Below are 17860 nucleotides of genomic sequence, written 5' to 3'. Positions count from 1 at the left end.
CTTATCATCAAACATTCCCTCTGTTCATCTATACCATAGATATTTCAAACTACTAATCAAACCATGAGAAATGACCATGTCTGCATACCAAAATCAGTCACACATCTGTAGCTTCAGCTTCATATCAATCAACCTAATAAACTCAGCATCAGACTCTTGCTTCCTTTTGGCCTTTCTTCACTGGCCTTACACTTTGGTTTTGGGATTTATCACATAGTAATAAAATATTTACCTACCTTCTTTGTGCCTACTAGATAAACTCCTCAAGGGTAAGGATGAGTAATTTCTTTTGTGTGTCCCCAGAATTCTGGCACAAGCCAATGATCAAAGTTGTTTAAAAAAATCAATGGCTCCATCACTTTAATTTTCCACAGCTCCCACCCCCATAGGTAATCTTTGAAGTTATATAACTCTGAAAGTATCTACATGGTCTCTTCTTTCTGCCATTATTAAAAGTGTACAAGGGTAGGATATGACACATTTCTCTTTTCCCAAATGAAACCTCCTGATATGGGCACTTAGGGATAAGGTTTTTCTCTCCAGTCTTGCTATCATCCAGCCCTGTACCAGACAATATGCTTTGTGTTAGGAGCTAAAATATAGTGTGCTCATTTACTAGTTAGACTAGATAAGGAAAAGTCAAGTTTAGCTAACACGACAATAATTCTCCTGGTTTCGTTTATTACTTTACAAGGGGAAAATCCAATTTGGGTTTCATTTTCCCTCATTTCAAAGCTGAGCTTTCAATTCTGCAAAGCAAGTTATTGGTTTATTCATTTGTTTCTGCAATCCACCCTAAAATTTAGCGCTTTAGAACAACCATTTTATTTTGATCATGATTTTATGGGCAAGGAATTAGAAAGGCTTAGCTGGACAGCTCCTTTCTGCTCCATGGGTTCTTGGCTAAGGCAGAAAAGGCATGGGAGTTGGAGTTGGAGGGCAGAATCCACTGCCAAGATGGCTTCTTTACTAATATATCTGGTATCCAGTGGATCACTGAGCTCTTTTTCCATGTTTGGGACCTTTCCTTATGGCTTGGAATTATCAGAACATGTTAGGCTGAAGGTGACTGCACTTCTTACATGGCAGTTAGTCAACTGCCACGTAAGAGAGAAAGCAGAAGCTGCCAGGGCTCTTAAAAGCTTAAGTCTGGAATGGGTACAGCATCATTTCTGCTGTATTCTGTTGATAAAGTAGTTCCAGCCTAGTCCAGATCTCAGATTATAGAGAAATAGACTATGCATCTAGATGGAAGAGGTGGACAGAATGTGTGTCCATTTTTAATTTGACACATTGTCTTTCAATTATTGTTTGGACATATGAGGCCTGAATCATATTTCTGGAGCTATTCATGAGCCCTACTGAGCTTGGATCTGTTAGCTGTGTGATTATTTTATTCTAACTTTAGATCTTTACTGAGTTCCCACAAATATTTGAGCATTTTGAAAATAACAACTAATGAACCTTGTATCACTTTTTATTTGGTGATAAGAAATAAACCAATGTTTTTATCTTGCAAATATTATTTCCTCTCCAGTGCAACAAAATATTCAATGGAAGAAGACTGGAAAATAGTTTTGTAGGGAGAAATGCTGATTAAAAATTAGTGTAATAAAATCTTGGGGAAAGCAGAATTCAGTGGAAGCCACACATATACACATATATATGTATATTGAGGGGTACCATGAGATGCTATGATAAGTCTGTTTCATCTATGAGTTTCTTTGCTATATACCTGATGTCTATAGGTAAACCTTAGGGATGTTTGATACAGCACAGGACCAAGATAAAAGAGACTGTTTAATTTTGGCCTTTCTCATCTCTGACTAAATGCAAAGGTCACTGCAAGCTAAGGTAAGTCCCTGTTCACATTACAAACAGAGATCCTGAGGGAGATTCACCATGCCTACCTGTTACTTAGATATATAACATTCGAAATGTTATTTGATATTTGAACATGTTTTTCTATTACTAAGTATTTTTTGACAACTACAACCTGATTGTAGGTTCATTCTCTTCACTTGGTCAGTGTGATTACAGCAGCAGCATGACTCTGTTTAGACAGTTATAGTCCATTGAGGATAGTAAAGGATTAAACTTTCAACATGCAATTTTATATATATATATATATATATATATATATATATATATATATACAATCCCTATATATATATATCCCTACATATATATATATCCCATATATATTATATATATACATATGTATGTATATATCTATGGGAGAGTTTGTTGTTTTTATTTTGTTTAAGTAGGATTTTTTCTATCATTAATTTCTCTGTCACATTTTTACTTAATAGATATCACTATCTTCAAACTGAACACATGCAACCAAGCTTTCCTGACATAACATGACTTGAGAAACCTGAAACACATTCTCAAATCCAGGATGAAGAATTATTAGGTTGAGTTTACTTATTAGATAAAGCACAGAGATTATATGGCAGAAAATGTTATAGCCCATTTGGCTTTTCTTAAAGATGGCACATGGGCACAGCTTGTGCCTCTAATGTTAGTCAGCAAACAAGCACACCTGTATGTCTTTATCACCGATGAGACCCAGCAACTATTTGGCAGGATGACAGCCATACGTGTTTTGAGGGTGAAGTAGCAGCATGATATTCAAAGTCAAAGAATTGCATCTTTTGTAGGGGCTGTAGTTAGTTGCCTTGGATATTTGTGACATAATACTAAGAAGGGACTTAGCAACAAAACAACATCACATAGGGTAATTTTGGGAAAATATGTGATAAAAATAATCCCTTAACAAAAAGCAAGCAACACTTGGTATTTATCAATAGCAACCTGAAATTAAACAGAATTTTATGTTGGGGTTCTTTGTTTATAGTCAGATTAAATGATCTGTTCTTAGAATCTTTGTGTTTTATACATGAGGAGAGGAAATGAGCATTCTTGACAAGAAGGATATCTTCTAAAGAAATACCCCAACTGTAAAGGGAAAGGGAAAGAAAGCTGGGAGAGAACATAGATCCTAGTAAAGATAGAGCTGCATTTCTAAGAGATAATCAGTCTGTAAAATGAGTCTGCCTTCATTCATCAACTGACAGGACATTTTAAAATTATGGTACCTAAAGAAGATTTAGTCCCTGAGCTATCAGAATATCATATTGAAGGATGTAGGAAATGTTTTTAACAACAAAAATCGGTGTTTTAGGATAAAATAATAACTTCATAAAATATTGCTAAAATTTCCATCAACTTCACATTTTTCCAGAGTATTTTGCTTGTTTGGCACAATAAAGTTTAAATTGAAAAGTAGAAAAATTTCATGGAACTGAAATTTAATTTGGTTTTGCAGGGAGGTTCAAACTTTCTCTCTGAAGGTTTGGTAATGAGTTTGTTGAGACACACTGACAGTACATAGATGAATGATAGATTAACAAGAGAAAAGGCACACAAATTTATTAATGTACATAGTACAAGAACCACCCAAACTATGAAGCTCAAAGAAGGGTCACATGGTTAAGGCTTAAATGCCCTCTTCATGGAGGAGGAGGAAACGGGAAACATAGGCAACTTAAGAGATGACTTGAGACCAGAAGAACAGGCCATAGCTTGGGACAAAGTTCATCTGGTCCTAGGTGTGGGTATGGTGTTTGATCTTCAGCCTCCTTCTCTGTGATTGAGTCTAATCTTACATCATCAATGAAATTTATGCATGCATACTGAAGACAGTTGTGTAGGTCCATCTCTTTGGTGGATCTGGTCTTTAGGTAGTGACGAAACGTCAGGGAAAGCTCCTTCCAGAGCTTCTGGAGAGAAAGAGGCTCAAGAGAAAGGGTTGAGGGTGAGTGGGGGAGGAAGGCTGGAAGCTGCCAAAACTGTTGAGACTACTAAAGCACCATACTTTGTGGTATTCTGCTTTCCGAACCCAACAGTTTCTATCAGCCGACTTCCTCCAGTATTCTACAAAAGCTCTATCTGTCAGGCCTTATTTTGATGCACCAGGTAGAAGTGTTGGCCTTTAGAAATGCTCTAGAAAGGTAGGAATTCCGGAAGAAAAGCAGTAGAAGAAAAAGTTGAATAAGAAATGAATAATAAATAATGACAGCAGAGCAACAGAGCAACAGCTCAGGATGTCTGAGGACAAGCACTTTTATAAGGGACTCACATAAGCAACCAGCTTTGAAAAATCATTGTGTTTGATTTAAGTCTGTTTCCTGGATAAAATGATGCCACTGTGAGGTTTATGAAGCAAGAGACCTAAAGGGAAAGGGAAGAATCTCTTTGATAGGTCAGAAATCTTCAGGAGAATTAAAAGAAGGATCTGACTTAAGGGAAGAACCTTGGCCCACCAATCTTCCTTCTTCTTTCTTCCTTCAGGTTTTGGAATTAGTGCTAGGGAAGTTAGGGGAAGGAGCTTGGAAGTAGGTTGGGTTGAGAATTCCAAATTTGATGATGGAGATACTGGATTAGAGAGTATTTGCCTGACGCTATCTAAAATACGATGACTACTTAAGGGGTCAGGCTGAAGGCCTAGAGTCATATAAGTCAGTTCTAGAACTAATACTTTTGCTCATAGGGATTCTGAAGATTGTGAAACTGACATTCTGTGCTTACTGCTAATAAAATACTCTTCAGACAGAAAGTTTTGTTAGGAAAAATTACCTAAAACTTGGAAATAAGGCAAAAGGATGACTGCATATTCTTTCAGTGACACCAGGAGCTTTTCCAAACAGGCTCATCCAAGGATTATGTACCCTAGAGAGAAAAGTACCTTCATTTGACTGGCTACTGATTCACTCTTAATGAAGGCCTAGCCTCTGCCTCAGAGCTTATATAACTGGGATCCTTCTTACTCCTTTTTTTTGGTCTGGCTGAGAAGTAAATAAATTTCTGTTCAGTTAAATAGATAATCCCAAAAGTTACACTTTTGTTGCTCTGTAAGACATTTGCTACTTTTATATCAATTTAGGAAACATTCCTTCGCCAGTGCACATACATACTTAGTTTCTCAAATTCTTCCTTGAGTTAGCTTTACTGTTTACTGTTTGTGTTAGCTTTCTTTCACTGCGACAGAATCCCTGAGATAAACAGTTTATAAGAAGGAAAAGTTTATTTTGGCTCACAGTCTCAGAAGTTTCAGATGGTTGATGGTTTGCTTTTGGGCCTGTGATAAGGCGGTATATCACAGAGGGAGCATGTGCCAGAGGAAACTGCTCAAGTCATGGCAACAGGGAAGCAAAGAGAGAAGGAATAGGGATCAGAGTCCTAATATCCCTTTCAAGGGCATGCCCCCATCTCACTGAAAGACTTCTTACTAAGCCCACCTCTTAAAAGTTCCAGTACCTCCCACTAGTGCCTTAGGCTGGGAACCAAACCTTTAAAATATGAGCTTTTTGAAGACATTTATTCAAACCATAGCACTTATTAATGAGGTAAATAAGTCATGTTTTTAATGTTCAAAATATTATACCTTGAAAAACTCTGGGGTCTTCAAGTCAGAATCTTTAAGGAAAAGTATTAAGGAGTTTGAAAAAGGATTGGAAAAAACAAAACTGTTAAAGTCTTCCTCCTTCTTCTTGCAAATTAGGAACAAATTGGAGGTAAATAACTGAAATACTTAGTTGCTAATGACAATGAGTCCAGACAACATCATTCTTATGGATGCTGCGGATGTGATCATCAGAAAAACGGACTGGGAATGCAATGACACAGAACAAAGAGCTGAACTGAGCAATCCACCAAGTGGGTGGTTTTTAAAATTTGGGTTCATTTAACTTTAAAGTCTGCATCAGTTTTGAATTTAAGATTAACTACAATTTGACAGCTTTTCTAACCCAACAGAAACCCATAAAAAAGGGCTGGGAGGAAAGTGCTATAGGTCTTTTATTCTATTTTCAGCAATTCTCTTGATTCTTTTCTTTAGTTGTCATGTATCCACAGGCATGTGTAAAGACTGAAAACTTCTTTGAGGTACCACTTTCTTTTGCCCTGTGAGATTTGATAGATTTTAGTTGTGCTTTTCCTTGCAAACTTTCCGAAAAGACTTTGGTGTTCCCATAATGAAGAGCTGTTTGGACTTGGAGATTAAACTCAGTGTAATGCCATAGTGAAGCATTCAGGATCAACCGCTACACTGTCTGGTTCAAATCCCAGTCTGACTGCTTCCTAGATATATTCTATTTAACCTCCTTAAGATTCAGTTCCTTCACTTGTGAAATAGAAATAATAATAATAATAATAATAATAATAATTACACTTAACAAATAGAGTCCTTCTAAGGTATTTGGCATAGTGACTGGTAAATGGACAGCATTCAATCAGTGGGTTTGCTATTGGTAGTTTTTGGATAGGGAACATGAGAACATGTCACTCTTTCCCATGTTGTATGTGGCTCACCTTTTGAATGCTCCTTTAAACCATTTGTCCCCTTTCTGTACTTTACTCAGTAAGGCCATTAGTGAGAAATTAATAGGATTTTAGTATTCATTTGTGTTTCTCCAGTGAAGTTATTGCACTATTTTCTTTGGAAAGAAAACAAAACAAAACCCAAAAATCAGAGTTAAAACCAAAAATAAGAGTTAAATATCTCATTTTTCTGAAGGGAAAAGTGTATTCAATTGCATTTTTCCCTGTGAGAATATTCATAGTTTTTTATTTGTGGGCCACAGTGTCATTCCCATCCCACCCTGATGAGGTGTTTGATTTTCTGCGAGCCATCAAGCCCAGGCAGGGAAGAGGAGGTCACTGCTCTTTCTTCATTGCTACAGTAGCAAGCTGGATGTAACTTTACAATATTGCTTGAAAGAGAGGAAAAAAATCCATTTTAGTCACGATTTGAGCTGTGTTCCCAACCCTGATTTTATCAAGTATGACAGCCTAATTAAAAAGCTTCCTACACAAGTTATTTAGCAACCAAGATCTTCTTGTGCTGATGTGGGTTTCCTGTGTTGTAATGAAGTTTTTCACTGGTGTATTCATAGAACATGTTTATATGAGACTAATCTTCTAAAGGATTCTGGGAAATTTCTTCCCCAAGTTTCCTAAAGTTGTCTGAGATAATGTACTTATATGACAACTCCAAGGGCCATTGAATGGCACATATAGGAGGAATTCTAAAGACACCAGAGGTAATGTTGGTGCTTAGTGCAAATATTAACCATGTGCAAAACTGGTACACAACTGGATGGGGGCACTCAGGGTTCACAAGAGTTTACATGAAAAGTCCTAAATGGTGGAGGCAAGATTGATTGGGTTACTGCAAGCCCAACATGAGCTAACAGCATGATTTGACTGGAGATGCCCGAGATGGAATAGACAGGGCTGTAGTTTTGTGTTTTTCCTACAGTAAGTTGCAGTTGAGTGGTCATCCACTTTGACCTTTGTATGGAATTTTCTGGCATCCAAATGGAGGCTATTCAGGTAAAATGACATTTAAGGTCACTTACAACTGTAACTTGGATGCTGCTGTGTTTTCTATTTTCCTCAATATTTTCAAAAATAAAGTAAAATTTAGTTTTAACAAAAGATACACCTGTGTGATTCCCCTCCTAATTAAGACAGAACATTTCCATCACCCCATAAAATTCCTTTTGACTTTTCAAAATCAATATCTTTTCCCACAGGTAATCACTGTTCTGGTTTCTATTAACACGTATTCTAGAACTTCATATAGCTGGAATTATGCAGTATGTACTCATTTATGTCTTCTTTCACTTAATGTAATGGTTTTGTGATTCATTCATGTTCTTGTATGATCATGGCTCATCCTATTTTATTGCTTAGCTGTATTCCATTGTATGCACATACCAAAATTCATTTATCCATTTTCCATTTTATGGATATTTGAGTTGTTGCTATTATGAACAAGGTAGAATAAGTATTCTTGTACAAGTGCTGGTGGAATGGCTCAAATAGTAGAGAGCCTGCCTAGCAAGCATGAGGCCCTGAGTTCAAACCCCTGTACCACCAAAAAAAACCCCCCAAAACAACAAAAAATATTCTTTAAAATTTTTTTTCATTCTCACATGTGTATACATTGTTTGTGCCACCTCCCTCCCACAACTCCCCACACCCCTCCCTGCTTCTGGGAAGAACCTGTTCCGCCCTCTTCTCTGATTTAGTTGAAGAGAAAACATAAGAGATAATAAGAAGACATAGCGTTTTTACTAGTTTGAGATAAATATAGCCACACAGAGAGATTTCTAGCGTTGCTTCCATGCACTTGTGTATTGCAACCCACACTGGTTCATCTCTACCAGACCTCTTCACTACTTCCTGGTTCCCTTCCCATAGTGGCCTCCGCCAGTTTAAGCTTACTTTATTAGCTCCTTGACAGTGAGCACATCAATGACAATTCAGGTTTTAGGTTTCCTTTCCTTTCCCTATTTCTCCCGTGGATATTCTCCCCTTAGTGTGACCCATGTCCAATAATATTACTGCATTTGTTTTGGGTCTATAATCCGCATATGAGAGAGAACATGCAAGGTTTGGACTTCTGAGCCTGGCTAACTTCACTTAAGATAATGGTCTCCAGTTCCATCCATTTACTTATGAATGACAAAATTTCATTCTTCTTTGTGGCTGAGTGAAATTCCATTCTGTATAAATACCACATTTTCTCAATCCATTCATCAGTGGTGAGGCATCGTGGCTGTTTCCATAGCTTGGCTATTGTGAATAGTGATGCAATAAACATGGGTGTGCAGGTGCCTTTGTAGTAACCTGAGTCACATTCCTTTGGGTATATCCCTAGGAGTAGTATTGCTAGATTATATGGCAGATCTATGTTTAGATTTTTAAGAAGGCCCTGAGTTCAAAACCCAGTACCACCAAAACAAAAACCAAAAAAACCCAAAAAACATCAGCAACAAAAAAATGCAAAACAGCAAAAAATATTCTTGCACAAATCTTTAGGTAGAGATGACTTTGTTCCTCTTGTGTAAATGTCTAGGAGTAGAATTGCTGAGCCTCAGGGTAGATGGATTTGAACATTATAAGGAGTTGTCAGAAGGTTTTTCCAGAGTAACTGCACCATTTTATATTCCTACCAGCCTTGTATGAGAGTTCCAGATGTTGCACATCCTACCCACTCTGTTTTTCTTTTCATCAGGTGTCTTTTTCCTTTGAATGCATTCCTAAGGAAACCAAAGTGATTATTGTTACTAGCAAAGGGTTACTTGAAAAGTTCCCATGCCAGGTGGAGTGATTTATGCATATAATCTCAGCTACTTGGGAAGCACAGATTAGGAGGATCATGGTTCAAGGCCTGCCCAGCCAAAAAGCGAGACCCCCATCTCAATAAATAAACCAGTGTGGTGATATACACTGTGAGGCTGGCCCCAGCCAAAAAAACCACAAAGACCTACTTGAAAAATAACTGAAGCAAAAACAGCTTGGGGCATGGCTCAAGTGGTAGAGTGACTGCCTAGCAAGTGCAAGGCCCTGAGTTCAAGCCCCAGTACTGGAGAAAAAAAGAAGGAAACAAAATTTATGCTAAGCTAATAGGATTACTAGAAAACGAAATATATTGATGATGTTGGAGGTGACTTTTGAGTAAGGATTAGCTATGAAGCATCTGAAAGCAACTTGAAACTACATTAAGATTTAGGAAGAAATGTGAGAAAATACACGTGTACATTAATTTGTCATTTCCACATAGCTCCTTAAAATGGTCAGAAAACTCTAGTTTCTAGCATTTTTGCATGCAGAATGTTGGCACTTTGTTCTGGCAGTAGGCAGACAGGCAGGAGGAAAGTGATTTGCTCATCTATCAAATTTTGAGATACTTTTGGAAAAAGAATCCCTGGCAAACTGGTGATGTGTGTTGGGGGCTCCAGGAATTTAAAAAAAGAAAAAAGCAGGTTAGAAAAAGTATCATGGATCCAGTAGATATGGAGGAAAATGTTGTACAAGATGGCTCTCTTCTGTTGTGAGTGAGGAGGTATTTTGCATGGTAGCATAATGATTTGACATCATTTAGTACATGTTTCTATAGATGCTAGGCACTGGGCTGAGCATTTTTTACGTATCAATTCTTTCAGTTCTTGCAACAACCTTACAAAATAAGCAATATTAATTTCCCAATACAATGGAAGAGGAAACTGAAGTTCACAGGGGTTAAATAATTTATTCAAAGGCATAACTATTATACAGTAGATCTAAGATTTGAACCCAACAGTGCCATAGCTAATCTACACTTCAGTAAGAAAGGTGAGTTGGGCTGGTTGAGTAGCTCAAATGGTAGAGCAATTGCTTGGCAAGTCGTGAGGTCCTCGTGAGCGGGAGGGGGTGGAGTGGGTGGTAAGGGAGGGGGTGGGGGCAGGGGGGAGAAATGAACCAAGCCTTGTATGCACATATGAATAATAAAAGAAAAATGAAAAAAATAAATAAATAAACACCAGTACCACCAAAAAGAAAAGAAAGAAAGTTGAGTTGAATGGTCATATGCTAACCATGGTAAAACGTGTGTGTGTGTGTGTGTGTGTGTGTGTGTGTGTGTGTGTTTTATAGGGTCACCATCAAATCTTTCAAACATAAAAATAAATCCCATTGGAATAAAATTCTGTGGAAGAAGTGGAATGGAAATAAGAGACTGCAGAGGAAAAGAAATTCTATAAAGCTATGCTGTGAAATTTCGTCCTAAATATTTTTTTTAAATGTGTGATGGTGGGTATCAGAATGGTGTTGAGATGCCATTGGGCATGTTTAAGTGAGAGATATATCTGTTCCATTTTAATTTATTTATTTTTGGCGGTGCTGGGGTTTGAACTTAAGGCGTGCTAGATAGGTGCTCTACCGTCTTTCATTTTTAAATGTCTATATTTATAATGCATTGGTAAGTCTATCATTTATAATTGTTCAAATTTATGAGTAAAGACGTGAGATGTCAACTTAAAAGGGGTGAGTCAATTACCTGGATTTTCAAACTTCTTTTAAAAGGCACAGCAATGAAATTTGGAAAACTATGACTTGTGAATGGAAGGGATCCTGACTTAGTGGCATTTTAATCCTTGGCACAGTCCCCAGAATATACATTGCCTTGGGAAATGAAGACACAAGGAAAACGATGCATTGTGACAAGTTGTGCGTAAAAGGCCCAGAACCAAGGAAAAGACTTCCTGCAACTTAGGACCAATGCATAGATCCCTCTAACTTTCTAGCTTCATGTTCTCCGCTCAGAAAATGGCATTCTAAAATAGTTACCTGATGCCAACAAACTGAAATACTTTTAATGATGATTATTATTGTGATCATCGTATTTTACAATTTAGAGACTCCTTTCTCGTTCATTCTAATCCTGAGTGGGAAGTGCAGTATTTACTCCCTTTTGGTTCCCATTGACTTTCTTCAGGTGGAATTTTCTGCCTTAGACAAGCAGCAAAGTGCTAGAATGCTGGAACTAACAATTTGGTCAAGGCAGCAAGGGCAAGAGAAGAGAGGAGAAAAGGGATGCCCCAGCTCCAGTATTCTTGAGTTCCTAGCTTATTATGGGGTACACGCAGCATGGGATTGTAAGGGCAGAAAACTGACTTGTTTCCACCCTTCTAGATTCCTTGGCTGGACTACAAATTAAATTGACATAGACAAACTAACAGGAGAAAAGGCATTGAACTATGTGCATCCATTTGGGAGTCCCACAAAATATGAGTTTCATCAGTTTCTGGGGACAAGTGGAAGTTCTCTGCGGAACATATATTGCACACCCACTTTATGCAAAGCCTTGAGGTAAGTGGAAAACAACACTCCCAAGAACACTTTGGAAGAGGGAAACACATAGATCAGTGAGGAAGTGCATATAAGTGGGAGGAGCCTGTTTTTACCTCACAAGCTCCCAGGCCTGAGAGAAGGGGGGAGAAGACAGAGTTAGACTTTCCCTTTCTTCACCTGATTCATGAAAGACCTTTGCATTCCCAAAAGAATATACTTGCTGTCCAAAGAGGTAACTGTGGAATGGGATGAAACTCAGTGGGATTAATGTAAACTGTGCTCCTAGACTTTTTTTCCATTTGCTTTGAAAGCTCAGCTAATTTAATCTGGAGTAAGTGTGGGGAAAGCAGAGCTTTTGGCTTTGCAAAAATAATGGAAGATTCAACTACTATCCAATATGGATGAAAGGAACCACCTGTCTATTATCTTCAGAGAAACCATGTAATTAGACTGAAAAGTACAAGGTGTGGGCATAAAATATCTGCCAGCCACACGCATGTCTTTAGTGGAGAGTTTGAATTCTGATGATGTTCAAACCTCCCAGTTCATGCCTGTTACCCAGATATAGTTAGTAATAACATCTCCTTTGCTCTCCAAAGTGTCTCAGGTTAGATGGTAAATTCTCTGGCTATGGTAGTAATAAATCAAGAAGGAAAAATCAAGCCCTACCTGCATTGCCCATGGGGAACTATGACCAAAATACATTTGTTATTAAAATCGTTCATGTTAACGTTTTGTAGGTGTGGAAAGTTGTACATTTACTGGCAGAAATCTGGCTTAACAAGCATTATTTCTATAGGGCTTGTCTTAAGAGAGTAAAAGAGAGAAAAATGAAAAGGACAGATGCCTACTCTGGAGAGCTTAAGGCCTGACAGAGGTAACACATAAAGAATGATACATATTTAAAGTGCTAAATGCTTGTATCCCTGGAACTAGAATGCTGGAGCATGAAGGGACCTGGGAGTGAATCTGACCATCCTCTTATTTTCTAGACATCCTCTTTTGTTGCTTGCCTAGGTTCACATAGCCCTTAGGTTAGGAGACTGGGGACTTTGCTTGGGACTTCTACTGTTTATGCCTGTTGTCCTAGCAACACCCCCCTTCACTCTCAAGTGTTCCCTCTACTACAAGAAGAAGGGCCTCCTAACTCTGGCTAGTTCTCCTGCCCTGTGGAGAACTACTGACATTTGGTACTTTCATTGACATTGAGGGGCTGTCCTGTGCATTGCAGGGTGTTTAGCAGCATTTTCTGGCCTTCACCCACTAAGATGCTAGTAGCAGCCCTCCCCTGCAGTTGTCACAATCAAAACTGTCTCCAGACATTACCACATGTTCCCTGGGGAGCACAATTGTCCTAAGTGAGAAACTTGGCCCTGGATGGTGACTTTAACAATGGTCTACAAGATTTTACCAATCTGCCAAAACTCTAAAATATAACCAGCCAAGAATATTTTTTTTATTTGCCTCTTTTATTTTTTTGAACTCAATAGGATAATTTCAATAAAATTATTTAAAGCAAATGTTTTAAAGGGAAATATTTATATCAAGAAATTGTCAGGCAGAATCATTGCTCTCCATATAAATTAATATTTCTGTGAAAAGAACATTCCTCCTACACCAAGGGTATTAAATCTGAAATGTTGGCCTATAACTTCGTGACAGGTTACAGAGGAGAGGGTTGTGATTTTAATTGTCCAAGTGAAAAACAGAAAGGAGAATATTAAATTTATTTCTGTAAAAGTTGGAGTCTACCTTTAAGGCAAAAATTCTTTCTTGACCATGCTTTCTTTCTATATAAGAAGGGTCAATTTTGACCCAAAGTTTGAAATTGGTATTCCTCTCACGCACTCCACTTTTAACACTTCCTTTTCCTTTATTTGCTCCAAAAAGACATTACCTTATTAAATTTCGCTGTCAAGAAAAGGACTTACCTGCTCTCAAAGGAGAACAGTTTATTTATTGTTTTTCAGAAGAGAGTGTTTCATTATGGTGCCCAGGCTGGCTTCAAACTCCTGGCCTCAGAGGGTCCTCCTTCCTCAGCCTCCAAAGTAGCTGGGACTACAAATGTGTACCACTGCACCTGCTGTAAGAATAATTTACTGATCCAAGAAGTATGTACTAAGTGTCTCCATGCTAGCCTGCTCTTGGGTACGGGAGGTGCCTTGGTGATCCCTGGTCACTGCCCTTGAGAAGCCCATGCTGGAATAGAAACTCACATTCAGGTGGTCATTATCAAGAAACATTTAACACAGTGGTGGTTCTCTGCCTCAAAATATGACTGTTGGATACCAGAATAAGCTACTCTAAATAGACTTCTTCGGCATGAGCATCATTTTAAAATAGTTGTTTGGGGGAAACAGCAAACACAGGAAAAGTTACACTTCTGAAAGAGAAATTTACATCTATAAAGGCAATCTCCATTTTTAAAGGTGTGTCCCTCTCAATTGCTAGAGACTCATCAGTGGAGAAAGCAAATCTTACACCTCACTTTCATGTTCAGAATAACTTTCATAATCTCATAGGTTGAAGTGTGACTATCTATTTTGTTTTCTCACTGGTAGGTGTGAAGAAAATCATAGTGGTTGCCTGGGGGCGGGGAGTGGGGAGTATCTTCTGTGTCATTATCACCCAGATGGGAAAGAGGGCAATTGTGACAGTTCAGCAAGGTTTGCTCCCAAGCTTACACCCTTGTGTAAGGTTCTTTTTCTTTCTTTCTTTTCTTTTTTTTTGATGGCACTCGCTTTTGAACTCAGGGCCTCAAGCTTGTGAGTTAGGCACTTTTACCACATGAGCCACTCTGCCAGTCCCTGTGAGGTGCTTTTCTTAAGTTTTCCCCCACCCTCTTCTTTCTTTGTTTCAGCAAAGGATGCTGTTTAAGCTAGAAATCTAAGACAACTCTTTGAGATATATTAGGCATTTACCCATTTCTCTGGGTTAGCACTTACATAGAATGTTACTAAACTTTTTGTTTTTCTCTTGTCAATCTGCCTTTTGTTATAGGGCGTCTCAGGTAAGAATTCTTGAAGGGTGGAAGAGAATTTTCATTTTTCCTTACACAAACCTGCAGTGACAAGTCCTGATTCAGTGGGTCTGAGGCGGGGCCCAGACAAGAGATGCTGACACTGCTGGTTTGGAAACCACATTTTGAGAACACTTGGTTTACCTTGAGGCTATTTCTGCTTTATTAGGATTCAGGAGCATTCAGGCAGAGTGAAAGCACGGGGTTTTAGCCTTCTCTTCCCCCAGTGTCCCTTGTATTTGACCCTTTCCTCTTTTTCTTCACTCCCCTTCTCACTTCATGTACCCAACACTCTCCTTGACTCACCTCTATAAACCATTGCTCTCAGGCAAAGATTTTTTAAAATTTCTTTTTGCAGTGCTGGGGATAAATGGGCATGGGAATGTGTCTGTCCTCCACCAACACCGTACATACAGTCCTGTTTTTTATTTGTGTTGTTTTGGTGCTGGAGATTAAACCCAGAGTCTCATACATACCAGGTAAGTGTTCTACTACTGAGCTAAATCCCTAACTTCTGGAAAGGGTTTATATCAAACAATATCTCCTCATATTTTACAGAGGAGTTGACATTTCCTGTTGTGGAATGGAACACAATGTCCGTGTTAACTTTTTCTGACTTATTTGTGTAAATCTCCTCTATAGAGGCATCCTCAGTGCACTAGACCTATTGATGTAAATGCACACATATCAAGGAGTCTCTGCCACCTGGTGCACATACACAGAAGCACCAAACAAGAAAACAACTGGCTGAATAATGAGGAAATGCTTGTTACTACAAGGTCAAGCCCCGATATTCATGATGATTTAAGCAAATCAGTGGGGACTGGGTAAACTTGGCTAAAGTGTCAGAATTGCCCTCTTCCCCATCTAGGTGATAACAACACTTAGAAGACACCACTACCCACATCAACCACCACTATTTTCTTCATACCTATCAGTGAGCAAGAGAACAAAACAGGTATCCACACTTTGACTTATTGAGATTATGGAAATTAATCTAAACGTGGAAGCACAACGAGGAATGAAAAATTTACATGATACCTGTGACTTAAGAAATGATATTAAAGTTAAACCTTCTCACACTCAAAGTGATCAGTAAGTATTAAGAAAGGAAAAACTACTTCCTTTTAGTAGTTCTTGTGGTTACTTTCTCTTCACCCCCCCAAAAAAGTTATTGGGATTAATCTTTTGGTAGATAAAAGGAGAGACTCTACTATTACTTCTAGTATGCGAAAGGAAGAGAAATTCAATATGAGCACTCAACTTACCAATAAGTTTGGGACAGGTCATGTGTCTGTTCATCTGGGTTAATGTCAAGTGCAATTGATGAGTCCAGTTGTTTCTTGATCTAGTTCACTTTTCACTTGAGTTGGTTGGAAACAAATCCCAATTAGAACAGTGAATGGAAAATAGCAAATTACCAGTATTGTAGCTAGTGAATTTGAAGAAAAAAGTAAATGCTTTTCTCTCTAGCAAGAGGTGGCACAGACAGGAACTGTCTTGCTTTCTCCCAATGCTGTACCTCTGAGAGGGGCTTTGGGGATAAGGGGGCAGCAGAAAAGAAGGGGAACAATTTCTGCCTGGCCTACAGGTTATGTTTCAGGCAAGATATTTTGGTATTCCTCTACATTTCCCTTTCATATGTTAAAAAAAATCATCATTCCCCTTTTTTGCATCAGATAACTCTAGAAGGCTGATACTTAATAGTAATGAAGATCCAGCAACCAGAGGAAAGCAATGGTGGGTGCAGAATCTTGGCATGCTACTGGCAGCCTTATCGTGCTGTGCACTGTGTGCAAAACAAAGGAGGAGGAACTGTTTGATCAGAATGTGTTGGAGTGACAAAGATGCCAGCTACTGATTATAAGGCTTCTCAGTGCATTCCTCTGTCAACAAGTGCATTTTATCCCTCTGGTTAATCAGAGTGTTACTGGTCTCAAACTCGCTATGTACCCAGCTGGACTTAAACTCACAATTCTGCCTCAGCCTCCCAAGGGCTAGTATTACAGGTGTTACTACCATGCCGAGCATGGTAGTACTTTTTTTTTTAAAGTTATTTCATTTTTAGGTATTGAAACTGAAGCCCAGAATAGTTAAGTCACTTGTCCAAGGACTTAATCTTAAAATAATGGCCTTTCCTGGTACTGGTCAACTCATCAAACATTATAGCATTACTTGAGAATATCAAAAAGTATAAATCAATCCAGAAAACTCAGGATCAATTTCTATGTGATCTGATGCCAAACACGGATGAACATGTTTCTTAGTGGAACAGAGACACAGGGACAGAGCTATCCTGTAGTCAGCATGTACACACGAGGTGTATATTTTATACTTGTTCCAAGTGGATATCCCTGGTAAGGATTACTTAGAAGGGAGACTTGGTACGGTTGCTATGTGTGTCTTCCGGTGGTAGATAGTGTAGGGTTCCTTAACATCTCTTTCTAACAGCCTTCACCCTTGCCTTCTTTTACTACAAAAGCCACAAAGCTCAAAATATTTTTTATTGAGATCAAAGTGAACAGCTTTCTGGGAAAGTTTTGCTTTCTAAACACAAGAGAAGACTGTGTCAGCTACATGATCGTCTGCCCTTTCTTCTCACCTTGAGCATAGACTTGATGTGTGGCGTGTCACTAGCCATCTCACTCCCATGAAGACAAAATGCTAATATGCTAACAATCACGGATCAATGCACTAACAACCATGGATCAGATACAGAAAAAGAGCTGTGTCTTTGATAATGTTTCCTGCCTTTGAACTGCGTGTCATGTAGAAAAATAAATTCCTATTTGTTCTGGCAATTGTAAGTTGATTTTCATATTATTTACTATTGAATGCATTCCCAATTGACAATACCTCCATGGTGTAAGTCTTAAACCTCTGCCTCCATAACGGTTTAATAAAGGAAAAAAATATTGTAACTGTCAGAAAAGTGGTAGGAAGTGAAGCCTTGTAATTCATGAAATCAGCTTTGTAAATTGTGAGCCATAAATTGTGCTTACAAATTATAAAACACCAAGTTTCTATTTGACTGCGCTAATATAATAATGCTAGGAACAGACAAAAGAAAAGGAAAATAGGCCCTGTAGATTAGACTGTTATCCAGCAAATGTTCATTCCTTCCCATACTACTTCCCCAAAACTCTATGGGGG

General features: G+C 38.4%; 1 long non-coding RNA gene across 2 annotated transcripts in view; it reads left to right on the top strand.

The window, feature by feature from the left end:
- Window positions 1-17654, top strand: part of LOC141419873 (uncharacterized) — a 236557-nt gene extending 218903 nt beyond the window's left edge. The window contains exons 5-7 of one of the 2 annotated variants that reach the window (XR_012444593.1): window positions 11530-11706; window positions 12488-12565; window positions 15579-17654. This is a non-coding gene — a long non-coding RNA (uncharacterized lncRNA). Of the gene's footprint in view, window positions 1-11529; window positions 11707-12487 lie in introns of both variants that reach the window. The other variant, XR_012444592.1, reaches the window with a different exon arrangement.
- Window positions 17655-17860: the final 206 nt, after the last annotated feature.

The sequence above is a fragment of the Castor canadensis genome, chromosome X (genome assembly GCF_047511655.1).
Source record: "Castor canadensis chromosome X, mCasCan1.hap1v2, whole genome shotgun sequence".
NCBI lineage: Eukaryota > Metazoa > Chordata > Mammalia > Rodentia > Castoridae > Castor > Castor canadensis.
This window is presented reverse-complemented; position numbering and strand designations above follow the sequence as displayed.